The following is a 17088-nucleotide window of genomic DNA, read 5'->3' as shown; positions in this document are numbered from 1 at the left end:
CTACTGAACGCATCATACCGCTGCTGGCTGGTAGGTGGAAATTCGCACAACCTATTGCAACTTCCTTCGACATTTGTCTGAACACTGGGGAAGTCTTCCCCAGTTGTCTCACTCATTACTGTAAATACGAAAATTCGCCCAGACAAACCGTGGTGCAGTCGTGATGGCGTAGGTAAAACAAAAGGCAAACGGCCCGGGGCGGGTGGCGCTCTCTCCATTTGTAGAATCTGTTATTTTTTCATTATGGGTGCTCATGCGGTGCAAAGTTGCTGGAAGGGAAATGAATCCGAATGGGAACATTTGTCTAGATGAGAAGACCTTCACGGAGGAGGCCGGGCCGGGTGTTGAAAACCGGTGTGGCTGATGCAGCTGGTGGTGATGATGATGATGGTGACGGGAAATGAAGATGAAGCGTGATAGGGATGAAACTGGGTTACGATGATGATGATGCGGGAGCCAACTCCCGGCGGGATGCTTCTGAACATGATTACAATTGCCTATTTAAAACGAGTGATATAACACTTAACAATGCATAACCTTGCCCTTGGGGGATTATTGTAGTAGAAAGCATTACTCAAGCGAGCAAAACAAAAAGGCATGAATAAAAGATCTAAAATGGATCAATTCGTGATAGTGTTTTTTATGTACATCTGAAGGCTATTCGATAAGTTTTTTTTTTCACGGAAATACGATGTAACAATCAAAAACAACAAGTTTAATCTTTTGAAAAAAAAACTCACTTGTATTCTTGTTAACTTCCTCATCGCAATCAGCCATATGGAGCCCCATGGTAGCTCACCCAACGAGAGGTCGCAACGACTCATATTCATTGCACCTGAGGCTACTGGTTTCCGCTTAATAGGTAAAACTTCAATGCAATAATTTTTATGAGCTTAATCGAACTTCGTTCATAATCCCGACGAAGCGACGATGACACTGACGGCGAATAGCGAGAAAGATTATCTACGGCAATGCATGTATCTATATGTTCGAGCACACTGCTGGGAGTTCCACCACCATCAGTAACCAAGGTGAACTTGCCAGCTCCCATTTTCACATAACCAAATGAAGGCAAGCGAAGCGGAAATCCAGAGCGGATAGAAGAAACGGCAAGAGCAAATAAAAAAAGCTTACTTGGTACCTACCTACCACCGAATGCCGGTGGATGATATCCTCCGGGGATAATGTAGCAATTTATTGGTTTCATTGTCTGTGTGGAATAATAATGTTCTTTGGAGGATTATATGGATGTTCAATGGTATTGCTGGGAATTTTCTAACTGTCCCGAACCAGGCGGATGATGTTTATTACCGAAAGAAGTAACTCTAGTCGCATATCAATAACCCAATTAAACTTTAATGGATCGTTCTTGAAACCTTAATACACCTTGAAAGGGCGCATAGTAAGCTAAAGTGGTGAGTCGACAACCTGGAAGAAACGCATTCTGACATACTGGACGAGTTCAATCGAAACTACCTTCGGCAGATTGTCATTTTAATGTTACCACTGAATTAGCAAATTCTTTTATTTCAAGCTCTGCTAACATGTTATGCCTCTTTCGTTTATTGACCACGATTTCGATGCCGCTGCTAAAGAATTGGTTTGGCGTAATTCGAGCAACGCAAACAGCCAAGGAAGCATGAGTAGCGTTGGTAAAGAACCACCAAAAGGCATCGCTAACTACTAAGATTTCGTTGCTGCAGCGAATGTGCGAGACCTGGTTTGGACCGAATCTAGACGACTATCTCACGAAAATGGAGGATCTGTACACCATACTAGACACCGCAGGAAAGGACCTTGGAGTATACAACATAGCGGACTTTATCCTACGAGGGCTATCCAAGTCGTATAACGCGCCGGCTACCACTCTCGGATCGCGTGCGAACGATGCCCTTACGTTAAACCTAATCAAGGAGAAGCTGCTGAACGAGACAAGCAAAGAAACCTTAAGACGAGCGAAGAATCGGCACTGAAAGCTGCTGGTCGGAAACCGACTGTATGCCATTTGTGCAAACAACTGGTCCCAAGCAACGTGACTGCAAGCTAGCGAAAGAATCCAGGGTATACAAGATATTTACGTAACCATCCTCTCGTGTAGTTGAGAGATACGACACCGTATGAGCTCTGGTTGAAGCGCAAACCGTGTCGCATGTAAAGGTGTTTGGGCGCAAAGCATTCGTCCACTTGCCGAAAGTAAGACGTAACATTCTCCAGGACAAGGCGAAAGAAATGACCACACGACATACCGGTTCATAGAATAGGTCTCTTTCAAGTTGATCATCAATCCGACGCTTAAATTTGAAGAGGGCATTGAAGGGATTGGACTGAATCGAAGCGCACGATGCAAATTGGTGGAGATTTGGGCCTAAAAAAATGACATGTTTTTAAGGGGGTGACCCCAAACTTTTGATCGGGAGTGTATTTGAAGAATCTTCTAACAATGCAGCTGGATGAAGTAGGGCAGATCACCGGCGAAGCATTAAGGCTTGGCAGGACACAAGGGCCGGATTGCTGGTGCAGATGGGTAGTCTCTGTTATCTGTGGGAATAGCTGAATCATGCTGGCTGAGCTACTGGATGCGGTCAACGGCGTAGCCAACTTTTTCTTTTTTCTTGCTCACTCTCCTAAACAAACACGAGAAAGACCGGGATGAAACCAGGGGCTAGTAGCCCTCTCTGCATCCCTCTCCTACTCGTGTTTGTTTAGGAGAGTGAGCAAGAAAAAAGCAAAAGCTGGCTACGCCATTGGATGCGGTGGAGGCAGATCATCGGCGAGGAACGGAGCCTTGGCAAACGATGCGCATTGGTGACGGGCATTCTTAGGCTGGTACAATAGATAAGGCTTTTTAATGGGTGCAGTACTGCTGGCTTCGCCCAGACATATAACAGGCTCTGTTACCTTAGAGAATAACTGGTGGCTCCCCCTGGCTGAGCGGCTGGATGCAGTTGAAGGCAGATTATCTGCGATGTACGGCGGCTTGGCAAACGATGCAGTTTGGCGACGGGTGGCCAAAACAGCTTGACTTCTCAGTACATATCGGAATGGTTGTAAGGTTGATTGTGTATGGGGCGAGTATTTGTCAGAATATTGTGCATTTGTACTAGACATTATTTTTCTCGAAGACCAGCAATTGATATGATTGCTTCAGCAGCTTCTTTATAGTTGGGTATAAGTACTGCCTCCACTCGCATAACTGTCCCATATGAATAGGAATCCCAGCAAAGATGGGACTGTTATGCGAGTGGGGGCAGTATAGTAGAGAACGATTACACACTTTTAAGCAACGATTTTGAGTAGATTGCAATGATCTCAAGGAAGTTTTTGACACAGCTCCACAAATGGAGATGAAGTAGTGTAGCTTGGATTGTACGAAGGCATTATACATTGTTAATCGTTCCTTTCTGGGCATTGATTGAAATATCTTCCGTAAAACTCCACCAAAAGCGCTCATTTCTCGCTACAGCATAAAAATATGTTCATGTCAATGTAGATTTGGGGGGCTGCAAAACGGTGAGCCGATAAGGAGAGCGTCCAACATAGCTCTGGTCCTCACAAGATCCAACCCCATGCTTCCACGGGTCAAGCGATGACAAAGACCGCCAGCTAAGAGTTGTGTGCTTAGCTAGTAGTGCAGTCTGGGCACTATTGTCCTTCTGACTTCAGCTAGATTGAGGAGGTTCGTCTCGAGCGTCTGTTCACCAAGGAGGTGCGGCTCAAACAGCGTCTGTTCTGGCATACAGCGGCTGAGTATGGCATGCTCCTCCACCGGAATCTATATCTGTTTCCGAAACCCAGAAACCGTTACAGAAACCGAAAATGAAAGATTACGAACAGATTCGACGGCAACGACTTTTCGCGCGAAACAACGGACAAGAATTGAAACTTGGAATGTATTGACCCTATCCCAGCAGGGTAAACTGGCACAACATACGATATTAAGCTTGAGATCCTAGGACTGAGCGAAATCCTTTTGCCGGACTTTAGAGAACACAAATTGGCGTCGAATCAAATTCTGCTATACTCCGGCCTACGAGTTGAACACGCTCTTCGCTACCGTGGTGTTGGTTTCCTGCTCAGCGCTCACGCTCACGTCACGCTCATGAAATGGGAACGTATTAATAAGAGGATAATTGAAGCCAAATTCAGAACACGGGTTCGAAACCTTTCCGTGATCCAATGTTACGCGCCAATCGATGCTACCGAATTGCAAGACAAAGAGAACTTTTTCAGCCAACTGAATGCTGTCGTGGAAAAGATTCCGAAACTTCAATGCAAAGGTTGGTTCCGACAACTCGAACTATGAGCACGACATGGGACGCCATGGTCTCGGAGAAATGAGCGAAAACGGAGAGCTGTTTGCAGAGTTTTGTGGCAACAATGACATGATGATTGGGAGATCGCTCTTTCCTTATCGACTAGAGCACTAAGTGACATGGGTTTTCCGTGATGGCGTCACGGAAAATCAAATCGACCACATCTGCATCAGCCGAAAATGGAGACAGATCCTCCTTGATGTGCGGAACAAACGTAGGCAAAGAAAGCACAGCTGACACCTGGAGGAAGATAGAGGAACCAAGGAACGCCAAGGCCACGATAGAGCGAGCGAAAATACGAGGATCCAAAGCCATAGCCCGAGTGAGGCAAGGATGTATACTATCATGCTATCATCACTACTGTTCCTCATCGTAATCGAAGAGATCCTGGTAGGTGCGAGTGATCGCGAACTAAATCGTGGGTGGCAGCCCATCATCATGGCGCACCTAAATGACTTCGAATTGGCTCATGACGATGCTCAGCTAGCTCAACGGCGCTCTGGTATGCAGAGCAAACTCGATGATCTTGCCAATCGCTCCTCGGCGGCAGATCTTACTATCAACGCCAACAAGACCGAAACGTTGGATGTAAATACGGTCAATCCTTTCTGCTTTATGGTAGCTGGGCAATCAGTGGAGAACATAGTGGAGAATGTTGATAGCTGCCAATATCTTGGTAGCCAAATGGCGGCCGATGGCGGTACCAAGATCGACATAGGTGCACGGATCAAGAAGGCGAAGGCTGCTTTTGCGAGATTAAGCAATATATGGAAAAACAACCAGATTAGTCGGCGCACCAAATTCCGAATTTTCAACTCGAACGTGGAATCTGTGCTGCTATACGCCAGTGAAATCTGGTGTGTATCAGTGGAGAACACTCAACGGCTGCAGGTCTTCTTCAATAGATGCATGCGGTATATAATTCGTGCATGGTGGCCTCACAATTGGATCTCCAACGCGGAGCTCCATCGATGATGTCATCAAAAGCCGATAGCGACAGAAATTCGGGAGCGAATGTGGAGGTGGGCGTGGCCACATTCTACGCAGGGGCGGAAACGAAATCTGCAAGCAAGCGTTAGACTGGAACCCAGCAGAACATCGCAGCAGAGGCAGACCCAGAAGCTCATGGCGACGCAGCCTCAACAACGAAATCAAGCATTTTGACCGAATATTTAACCTGGCCACAGTTCAAGGCGATGACGGGCAATCGCCCAGGATGGAGATCTTTCAATTCGGCCCTCTTCACCACCGTGGGTGCCCAGGACTGAAAGTAAGTAATGTAAATTTGGATCAAATGTAAGGCCAAGATACTTGAAGGAGTCAACTTTATCGATTTTTGTTGAATTTACAATCAGTTTGTATCAACTATAAAATAGCATATTAGGGTTTCTCGCGCTGCAAAAACCTCTCCGCTCTGAATGCCCTGAAATCCGGGACCAAAAAAAGGCGTTGTAAGTTCATCCCACTTTGACCAGCGATCAGGGGATCAAGCCGGCCAACTACATAGAGTCTTATATGCTTTAGATGTTATATAGAAAAGATTTTCCGCTTTCATAAACTCCAAAAATTCTACGGAATTTCCAGCGGCACCGTAACTGTCTCCACCGCGTATTTCTTCTTCGACGACTGTTTAAATTCATAGTTCTTGTCACTCGACCCGTCAACCCCGATGTGTGCTAGCGGATGCGCCTCTATGAATTAAAACTGAAAGTGAAACACAAACATTTATCCCCAATTAATATGTCTTTTCCTTTTTCTTGTTTTATTGCAGATTCACAGATCACCCGGAACAAGACTACAGCCATACACAAAGCATGTAAAAATTAAGGTAAATTTCGTTTCGTTTCTAACAGTGGTTCCTATTGTCGACAAATTAAATTTATTGGCAGGCATTCTACAGCAGGCCAGAAAACGGCCAAAAATCCAAATTTACACAACCCGTTTCCCAAGTCCCTAAGTTGTCTACACCCATCACTATATACGGTCTACCACCACTCGGCATAGCTGAGCGCCTCCCCGTGCATGCAATCAGAAATGGGGAGTTGATATCTCTGTGTGGCCAGCGCATTTTCAAAGAACAAGGAAATATCGCGCATCGCATACCACATTTGTACGATCATTTTCAACCGCACCACCTTCCACCAATCACCGCGTGCTGTTGAGGATCATCATCATCATCAGTATCATTAGGTATCATCAAACTCATCGCCTGCTATGTTGCAAAAAAAAAACGACCACATATGCGTTGCGTATTCGTACAGATGGAATGTTGAAAATTTTTGGCAGCTGTGTGTGAGACAGTATTTGGGATCAAATACGGCGCACGGTCACAATCACATTCAGAAGGTGGTTTTCCCGTTTTCACATAAGGAAAACATGAGGAAAATGTGTTTTCTTTCGAAAATTGGGGGTTCGCATCTTTTAATCGGAACACACGTTTAGTGTTGGTTCCAGAGAGAGTGTTGATCGCAGTAGGCATTTCTCTCGCCCAATGAGGAAAAAGCTGTACGGCGGCGGCACGGTAAACTAGCACTAGCCTGCGCATCCCATTCAACTACGGGAATTTGAGTAAACAAACGCAGACAAAATTATTGTGTGCTTGTTTCGTTCGCTTCAAGTTAAACATGTCGGTGCCTTTGGAATCAATTTTTTTGCTCTATCATCTAATAACAAATAATGAATATAAGTATTGAAAAAAGAACACCGTATTATATAGTCAGTTTTCTCGAAAATCATAACAAGTGAAAAGGAAATGAAATTCTCTCACTTTCATTGTTTGTCTCATACGATCTTGGGTCAAAGCATGCCTTGAGCAACACACTATTCAGTTTCAGTTCTCTCGTGATCGTTTATTCGCATCCACTCCGAAAGCAGAGCATACTTGATCACCTCGGACATGAGTAGGTATGCGTGCGTTCTACTGTCTCGTGCGATTTTCCTTTAATGAAAAAACGGTGTGAGTGTGAAAACTCGAGGGATTCGGAAAATTTGTGCTAGCTCATTCGGATGTCATATTACAAGATCAATTGGCAAATTTTCCCTCATTAATCGAAATTTGTGTGCAGGAAATTGCAATTCAGAAGGAGTGTTGTGCATTAACATATTGAATCGTTAGGAAGATGAATCAGTTATTTCGTATCTATGTTGTCCATTCACGTGCCTAAGTTCGTGCAATTTTTCGGAAGAAGCACAAAAGCAGAACGTTCGAAACTGCGGAGATAAATCAAAGCTCGACTATTGTGGTTTCACCGAGAAGGAAAAGCCAAAACAGAGCCATAAATTAGTGTGAAGTAAGTATACCAACCGAAAATAATCGCCTTTAGTGACATGAAATAGTTCGCCATTTTCCTTCCCTTCGTTCCGTTGTGCACATGAACACATGTAGTGCATTTATCTACATCGAAGGCGGCTGCGAAATTTATGACAGTCAGTTACCCACTATGTGTGGATGTGTAGCGCCACTTCGTAGGACACATTTGCCGTGATAAATTGTCGTATACGAAACTTTTATAAAGCTGTCATTTCAGCTTATGGTGATGAATAATGATTATGATGAATGAAAATAAGAAAAACTTATTGATCAGAACATGCACACTGAAAAAAAAATATTTGAAATAATATAACAAATAAAAATACAGACACTGTAACAAGCAATAAATAATCAGAACTAAAATAAGGGTTATTTCAAGCTCGGTATTTTTATCTCTTTATTGAATTTCAAAAAGCAGATTTAACCTTCCGTAACTCGCGTGGTTGGCCACCACGCTAATTCTGAGTACAAAAAGGGAAATTTTTTCAGCGTGTTGTACAAAATACAACAGCGCGATCGCTCGAGGGTCAAATATGTACGCTTGGTGTGTACCTATTTGAAATTCATCGTTGCATTGTGCAATGCTCGCAGCTCTCACTGCTTAAGCGACTCTTCCTCTATTGTGAAACCTCATCATGACACTGAGGCCGCAGCCTTCAGGGACACATATGACCTTGATTCTGCTACCTGGCAATTGCTAACGCAGCCGTGAAGTTGAGTATTTATGAGCCGCCGGATGACCGTTACGGGCCGGATGTTTCAAACCGGGACGCTGGCCTTGGGACTGCTAAGGCAATTTTTGCAGGCCATAAATAGTACAAGGTATTTGACCTTATGGCGAAGCTACAAGGCACAAGGCTGCACGAAACCTCCCAAGTGTATTAACTGTTCCAAGAAATCAGAGAACAGTAAACATCCGATAGGAGTCCCTAAAGCCCGTTGAAGGCCGGAAGCCTCAACTGGTAATTCACCATACGCTGTAAACTAGCTGAACCTGAACTACTCTAACGCAGCCTAGCAACTACTGTGTTAGGCAGTACTAAGTGGGAGTGCCATTCGCCATTCTAGCGAATCCATACCACGTACAAGCCGAAAAGAGTACATTAGGTTGCAGATGGATTTAAAATTGCGGTAGTTTGGACGACAGATACCCGGTCTAGGAGGTAGTGTCAAAATCAAAGCTGCTTCGCGGTCAGATCCTCCTACAATCACAGACCAAGTTGGCCAAGACACGAGGTGTACTGCCTGTCTCTAATTAAGCATTATCCAGAGATGATGGAGAAGATCATCGGGGCTCTTCCCGCGTAATGACCCGAGTCCTTGACCTCCTATCAAAGGATCGCTGGGGACTGGGGCTGATAATGATGCGAGAGTCACCGACGAGGAACTTGCGGGGATTGCAAAATCATTTATCGTAGGTAGGGCTCCAGGCCACGCCTCAGGCCCCCAGGTCCAGACGGAGCTGGTCTTAAAAGTAGCCATTGCAGCGAATCCCAGTATGTTCAGATCTGATATGCAGAAATGTCTGGACAAAGGAGTCTTCTCAAATGCGGGGCAACCAACCAACGGGACGTTTAGTTATTCTTCTTAGTGTAACGTCTCAACTGGGACGAAGCCTGTTTCTTCCACAGTTATTAACTTATAGCTGCCTCTGACAATGACCATTTTGCATGTGTGTATCGTGTTTATTTTCCTCCTAAACCAGAGGTGCGGGGCTTAATCTGCCAACAGACACCCGAACAAAAAGGTGCGGGTAGCTTGGGTTAAGGCCGTCTTCTGCAATAAAAGTTAAAGCCCGTGCGTCTCTCCGGAACCATCAAGAAGGCATTGTTTCAGAGAGAGGCTAGTGCACATCGCATCCTCAAGGTTAGCTGCGTAGCCTGCAGCAACGAACATCGATGACTCGTTTTGGAGAGTCCAAGATAGCATGCTGGCGCTTAGCCAGTTTCCCGAGTGGTCGTCACCACTTCCATTGTCCTTGGAAGGCGGGCAGGGTCAACCACCACGTCCGCACCCAACTGTTTTGCAAGCATCAAATGACGCTTATGTGCAACACGACTTATTGAATAGTTTAGCGTTACCAAGGAGGCTCATTAAGCTCCTCAGTCCTCAGTCTTCTTCGCGGTCGAAGATGAGAAAACACGTCTGCAAAACTGCTAACCGACACCCGATTAACAGACCCACTATACACAGCAGCTTGGCATTGTTCGCCAAGAGCTCGGCCACGTTGACCCATCCTAAAGGGGGCGCATGGTATTTTGTTGTTGTATGTATGTGAAGTTTTTTTTTCCATGTCGCGCATGAAAGTTTACACCAATGCAGTTTTCCTCGTGCATGAAAACCCTTTGAGTATAAGTGTATTATTTATGTGGAAAGTGCAATTATAACATTGACTATGTCAACCACGATTTTCTCTCTGGAAATAATAACTTGAGCTTGCACATTTCAACCCCAGCGAATTCGAGCAGCACCATTAGTTTTCCAACTCCCTTCCCGTTAAGCCATATGCCACTCACCAACATCACACGAGCAGGAAAAACAGCAAATAAAAGTTTACACACCAGGAAAGCGGTTTGTGTTGGCCAATAGTGGAGGCTATTTTTAATCTCTAAACACGGAGTGACAGCAGTGTGGCCGGCCAGTCAGTCGCTGGTTGTCGAGGGACTCGAAGGCCACTTGTTAATATGATGAGCCATTCCGCGACGACGACAGATTGATCCTCGTTCCGCGTATGGCTGTCGTCGTCGTTTGGCAGCGAGACCGCCTGCTGATGCTGGCGACAAGCGTGCTAAAAGTTTTATGCTTTGCCATTTCATTTGAACCCAAAGCTTTTAATCGAAAAGGAGTTGTTTACACAAAGCCACGGTGGGATAGCCTTGTCCATATATTTTGGCAATCAGAGTGCGAATAAGTAGTTCGTTGAACGGAGTACTAATGAAAAAAATGCGATATATGCATACCAAATACTTTAAAATTTTGCTGAATTTTGCCGAGCTGAACGGTCCAGCATTTTTTTTTGCTGAATTTTCGGATAAATTGGTTGAAACTAAGCAAAACGTTGCTGATGATTAGTAGAGTTTACTGAACGAATTTGCTGAATTTCAGCTAATTGTTTGATGAAACCTCGGCAAAATTCAGCAAAACTTATTTAGGGTGTGTGGTTAAGATAGAGTCCATATAGCCGATGCGCTAAGCGCACTAAGTCTAATGTCCGGAGATGAACCAACCACTGGCTGAAAATCTCCCTAATGAAGCTAATAATATTATTAAATGAAATGTACTCTTACTTAAGTGGCAGTTGATGGTCGTATTAAAATAATAACGTAATATAATTAAAACGGTCTTGTAATAGGCAAGTGCAAGTGAGATAATTGTATTGATGAAAAAGGCCAATCCTACGGCTTAGCTTGTAACAGAGAACCTTCACTGAAGTTGTGAACCATACGATACGATACTAAAAGTTGTAAGATCGGCTTTGATTATCCTGCTGCCAGTGCTGGGCAACTTTTGTAGTATGTTTCCATTCAACGCAGAACTTAACTAAATCCGATTCAGTAGCATAAACCTTCCGTTGCGACCAAGTTCAACTCAAACCCGTCCCCTATGGCAAAACCGACCAAAGCGAGGTCGCCCAGTGACGAACGACGAGCACATCGCAATACCGAAGTCGCTTAAGTTGAACAAGGCTCCGGGTGCAGACGGTATCCCGACAGTAGCCATCAAGACAGCCATCGAGGCTAGCCCTGACATGTTCAGAATGGCTATGCAGATGTGCCTAGACAGAGGCGAAATTCCGGAGAGCAAAGATTGATTCTACCGCCCAAATCCGGGAAGCCACCTGGCGACCCGTCGGCATACACACCTATCTGTCTTCTGGACACCACTGGAAAACTGCTGGAACGGATCATTCTGTCGTGGTTGTTGGTCTATATCGCGAAACCCGATGACCATGGCCTCTCGGATAAGCAGTTAAGCTTCCGGAAGGAAGCTGGATGTAAAGAACCACCTTTACTTACAGACCCTTACTTACTCACCGGTCAGACTAAGGCCTGGGTGATCTCTGATGTACGTAGGAATCGTCTCAATTCTACTCGGTCCATGACTGTGTGTCTCCAGTTCCGCACTTCTGCGAAGGGTCCCCAAGTAGTCTTCCACTTGATCAACCCACCTAGCTCGCTGCGCACCACGTCGTCTTGTACCGGTCGGATGGCTCTCGAGAATCATTTCAATCGGGTTGCGATCCGACATGCTGATGACGTGACGTGACCCGCCTACCGTAGCCTCCCGATTTCCGTGGTGTGGACGATGGTTGATTCTCTCAGCAGCTGATGCAGTTCGTGGTTCATTCGCCTTCTTCAAATCTCGTCTTCCATCTGCACTCCACCGTAGATGGTACCGTAGTAGTGTGATCGTGCGATAGTTTCCGCAATCCAACTTGTCGCCCTTTTCGTAGATGGGACAATCGGTACCTTCCATCCATTCCTCAGGTAATACTTCCCCCTCCCTTCCATTCATTCATCAGGTAATACCCCCCCCCTCCTCTTTTTTTTTTTTTTATATAGAATGAGGAAACCTGTTGGTTAGCAACACCGTAGGAAAACCACATTCTGCACTACCTGACCTTGCTCCGCGGCACGCCCGTTAGGGATTACTTCGTAGAGGAGGGGAGGGACTGTGCTTTCGCACTCTCGCTCATCTGTCAGCCATCACACTCGGCATATCTCTAGGGGGCCAACTCGACTAACTGTTGGTCGGCCCGCCATTTCCTTTGGAGGTGGAGCACGATTGTGGATACCGTGTTCGACACGACATTCCACTCGTCCACCCTCGTACACATCCTCTCAATAATGTTATCGGGAGTAGTATCCCTGCCGCATACCTCTAACATGCTCGACCTCTGCTCCGCAAAACGCGGGCACTCGAAGAGTACATGTTCCGCCGTCTCCGCCCTGTTTGCACACTCCGGGCATGAGGGTGAGTTTGCATGCCCGAACCTGTGCAGGTACCACCTAAAGCACCCATGGCCCGACAGGAATTGTGTCAGGTGAAAGTTCACTTCGCCATGGGGTCTACACGTCCACCGGGACACGCTCGGTATGAGCCTGTGTGTCCACCTACCCTTTGTTGAAGAGTCCCAGACTCTTTGCCATTTCACCATAGACGAAGTTCTGGCGTTTCGTCGCGCACCTCTCGTACCTCTTTCATCGTAGCACTCAACATCCTCGGCCAACACCAGTGCTATCGGCATCATGCCCGCTAGCACGCATACCGCGTCTTTCGAGACAGTCCGGTATGCACTGGCCACCCTGAGGCACATCAGCCTATGTACACTCTCTAGTCGGTCAACATTCCTCTGCAGCTTGAGCGCGTTCGACCATGCGGCGGCGCCATACCGTAGTATGGACACCGCGACTGACGCGAGCAGCTTCCGCTTACTCGAGACAACTGCCGAACTGTTTGACATCATCCTAGACAATGCCATAACCGCTACACTCGCCCTCTTACAAGCATACTCGACATGACTACTGAAGCTCAACTTGTCGTCGACCATGACTCCAAGGAGCTTCAGTGAGCGACAGGACTCGATCGAGCACCCGCCCGTGGTGACCACTGCCTGCTGTGCAGACTGGCGGTTGTTCACCACCACCACCTCTGTCTTGTGGTGTGCGAGTGTCAGTTGCCTCGACCTCATCCAGCCCTCCACTATGTCAATCGCATGCGCTGCCGTCAATTCCACCTCTTCGAGCGACTCACCGTATACCACCAGGGTAATGTCGTCGGCGAAGCCAACCAACTTTACTCCCGGTGGTAGTGCTAGCCTCAGTACTCCATCATATGCCGCGTTCCACAGTACCGGACCCAAGATGGATCCTTGCGGTACACCTGCAGTGACATTGTACTGTTTTTGGCCTTCCTCGGTGTCGTAAATCAGCATGCTGTTCTGGAAGTAACTACCCAGAATACGCCTTAGGCCAGCCGGGACACCTAAGCGAGATATGGCGCTCTCTATGGCGGCCCAGCTTACACTATTGAAGGCGTTTCTAACGTCTAGCGTTACGATCGCGCAGTACCGTATGCCTCTCCTCTTTTTCTGCAGCGCAACTTCGGCCAATCCAGTCACCGACCTAATGGCATCCACTGTCGATCTACCTTTGCGAAACCCGTACTGGCTGTCTGATAGCCCCGCGTTGTCCGACCTCTCGGTATAGACCAATAACCTTGACAGAATGATCCGCTCTAGGAGTTTCCCGGCCGTGTCTAGGAGGCAGATTGGTCTATAAGCCGACGGGTCGCCTGGTGGCTTCCCGTGCTTGGGCAGTAGAACTAATTTTTGCCTTTTCCACCTCTCCGGAAACTCGCCGCTATCCAAGCATCTCTGCATAGCCGATCTGACCATGTCAGGGCTAGCCTCGATGGCCGCTTTAATAGCCACCGTCGGAATGCCATCCGGGCCCGGGGCCTTGTTCAGCTTAAGTGATTTCGCAATTGCGGCTAACTCCTCATTCGTCACTGGGGGAACCTCACTCGGACCAGGATGGTCTTGTGGTGTGGGTGCCCATGGTCTTACCTCGTGGTGCGGGAACAACGTTTCCACAATCCTCTGCAGCATCGCAGGAGAGCGTTCCGGTGATGCAGATGTGCCTTTCGTTTTGCACATGACTACGCGGTATGCATCTCCCCAGGGGGTTGTGTTGGCCGTCTGACAGAGATCGTTGAAGCACGCCCGCTTACGCGCCTTGATCTCTTTGTTCAGTGACAACTTTGCCGCCCTGTATGCCGCCTCTCGTTCCGCTCTCGACTCGTCGGTCCGGGCTCTCTGCATCCTTCTCCTTGCCCTGTGGCAAGATGCACGGAGCTCCGCGATTTCTTGACACCACCAGTACACCGGTCTTCGTCCATTCCTGGGTATGGATCGCCTCGGCATTGCCGCGTCACACGCTCGTCTCAAGGTACCAACTAGACCGTCGCTAGACAAGTAGTCTGTATTCTGCTCCATGAGCATCCGCTCCACAAATGCCGGCTTATCGAAACTCGAGGTTAGCCATCCTCGGTGAGTGTCGCTTATCCTCGACTGCTGCCGTCTACCGCCCTGTTCGATACTGTATCGAATCGCCAGGTGATCACTATGCGTGTACCCGTTATCAACTCTCCAGTCTGAGCTAGGGTTAAGCCCTGGGCTCCAGAAGGTCACATCAATGATGGACTCCGCACCGTTTCTGCTAAAAGTGCTTACACTGCCGACATTCGCGATCTCAACGTTCAATCCCGCCATTGCTTCGAGTAGAGCCCAACCTCTCTCGTTCGTAGAGCGACTGCCCCACTCGACCGCCCACGCGTTAAAGTCCCCACCGATGACCAAGGGGCTCAGTCCAGCTAAAGTGCTTGACAGCGAATCTAGCATGGACGAGAACTGACCTATCGGCCACCTAGGTGGGGCATAGCAGCTGCAGTAGTAGACTCCGCCGATCTTCGCGATCGCGAAGCCCTCGCACGTCGTGGAGATTATCTCCTGGACCGGGTACCGACCGGTCGTACAGATCGCCGCTTTCTTGGCCTTATCCGCAACCCAGTTCCCGTTATTGGGGGGGATGCGATATGGGTCCGAAAGAAGCGCGATGTCTATACTCGACTCCGAGGCGGATTGCCACAACAGCTGCTGCGCGGCTTCACAGTGATTCAGGTTCAACTGTGTGACTTGCGTCATTTTCGGCCGTTACGTCCACTTATACTTGGGCACTTAGGCCCACCCGTCACATGGCCCTTGTTCGTCGTGCATATCAGACACTTTGGCGCCGATTTACACTCCCTGACGAAGTGGCCTTCTACTCCGCATCTTCTGCAGAGCTTGCTCCTATCCGGGCCTTTGCATGCCCACGACTTGTGGCCTCGTCCGAAACACCTGAAGCACACTTCCGGCGGCTCACATACACTGAGCGGGCACTCCGACCATCCGACTTCAACCATGCCCTTAGCAGTCGCTTTCTTCGCTTCCCCGACTGGAAGCTTGATCGTCGCGATCTGCGTACCTGCTGGGCCTCGCCTCATGCGGATCGATGCGCATGGCGCGTCCACATTACACTGCTGTTTAAGAACAGCAGAGAGCTCCTCCGCGGTGGTGATCTCATCCAAGTTCTTACACTGGATGGTCATCTCCGGCGTCAGAGCCCTCACCCGCACTTTTTCACCAAGCACCTCTTGTGCTAGAGCCGTGTAGGAAGAGCCCTTGTTAACGGCATTCTTCTTCAGCTCTAGCATCATCTCTCCAGTCCTAGTGCGCCGGATGCTTTTAACATCCGCACCTAGTCCCGAGAGACGATCCTCGCTTCGCATAGCCCGCAGCACATCTGCGTAGCTATTGCCCTCTGCTTTGAGCACCAGTGCGTCGCCTTTCGTACGCTTACGCGCCGGCTTCGCCTTGGTTTTGCTCAAAACCTTCTCTCTTTCTACGCGCCCTCTCTTGCCAACCGTGATCCAAGGGTTCACCTTCCCTTGGACCGGTTGGTCACTGCTACCGCTCTTAGCAGTCTCGCCTCGGGGTTTCGGCTCTTTGCCCCGAGCCCGTTTCGCGACCGGCTTGGCGTTACTCGCACTACGCGGGCGTTTGCCACTCACCGGCCGCTCCACATCCATCGATCTCGGCCGTTTGGTTTGGGCCGAGATTTTTCCACTCTCTGCAGCCCCACCTGGCTGCACCTTGCACACACTCTCTGTGGAGGAGCGGTCCGTTTGCGTGGACCTCTCCTCTCTACCCGCACTACGATCAAACAGGAGATCGTACTCCCTCCGGGCCTGGGCGACCGAATCGCGGAGCCTCAGCAGACCTTTTTTAAGGTCTTTGCTGATGTTGTTCCGCCCACTGGTGTATCCGATCAGCTCGTCGAGCTGTTCGGAGACCACCAGCAGCTTCGGAAGTCCATCCCTATTGCGAGTCAGCGCACGCGTGAGCTCTGCTCCACTCATCTGCGTGTCCTCTATTGCCGACCCGACCCTCGGAGTGCCGTACTCCGACACTTGCGGGGATTCTACCCTCGACGCCTGCGTTGGTGATCTGACCAGTCCGCTTTTCGCGAACGGGTTGATCACCTCACCCTCCACGTTCTCAGATTCCCTAATCAAATACGTTTCCATCTCTGCTGTAAGGGTCCCCCTTAGAGCCGCTATCCCTCACTGCCACTGAAGTAGTCGCCCAAGGATCCCGGTGGTTATCTATGCAAGCAGGGAGGCCACCCACGGGTTGGCACAGGCCCTTATGGGACCTGAGCTCAGAGCCAGGATCAGCGCAAATCAGGATACTTCAACTGAACCTACCTCCACCCAGTTAGTTTCCTAAGCTGGATACAGTTCGGGAACGTACTCTAAGGCCTTGCCAAGGTTTTATGGGACGGAAGGCGGCTCCGACATTAGCCCATCCGTCGTTTCAGGTCAGTGTCACCCGGCCCTACTAAGAGGATAGAATGCCGTCAC

General features: G+C 48.3%; 1 protein-coding gene across 12 annotated transcripts in view; it reads left to right on the top strand.

Annotated features, from left to right (window-relative positions):
* LOC109412146 (platelet binding protein GspB) overlaps positions 1 to 17088 on the top strand; it is a 148458-nt gene that overhangs the window by 51384 nt on the left and 79986 nt on the right. For 11 of the 12 annotated variants that reach the window (XM_062845769.1, XM_062845773.1, XM_062845771.1 and 8 more), the window contains exon 2: positions 6085 to 6141. The gene's annotated coding sequence lies outside the window, so the exon portion shown is untranslated. Of the gene's footprint in view, positions 1 to 6084; positions 6142 to 7075; positions 7604 to 17088 lie in introns of those variants that run through there. The other variant, XM_062845765.1, reaches the window with a different exon arrangement.

Source organism: Aedes albopictus, chromosome 1, assembly GCF_035046485.1.
Source record: "Aedes albopictus strain Foshan chromosome 1, AalbF5, whole genome shotgun sequence".
Classification (NCBI taxonomy): Eukaryota; Metazoa; Arthropoda; class Insecta; order Diptera; family Culicidae; genus Aedes; species Aedes albopictus.
The sequence above is the reverse complement of the archived record's forward strand: the minus strand, read 5'-3'. Positions and strand labels throughout refer to the sequence as shown.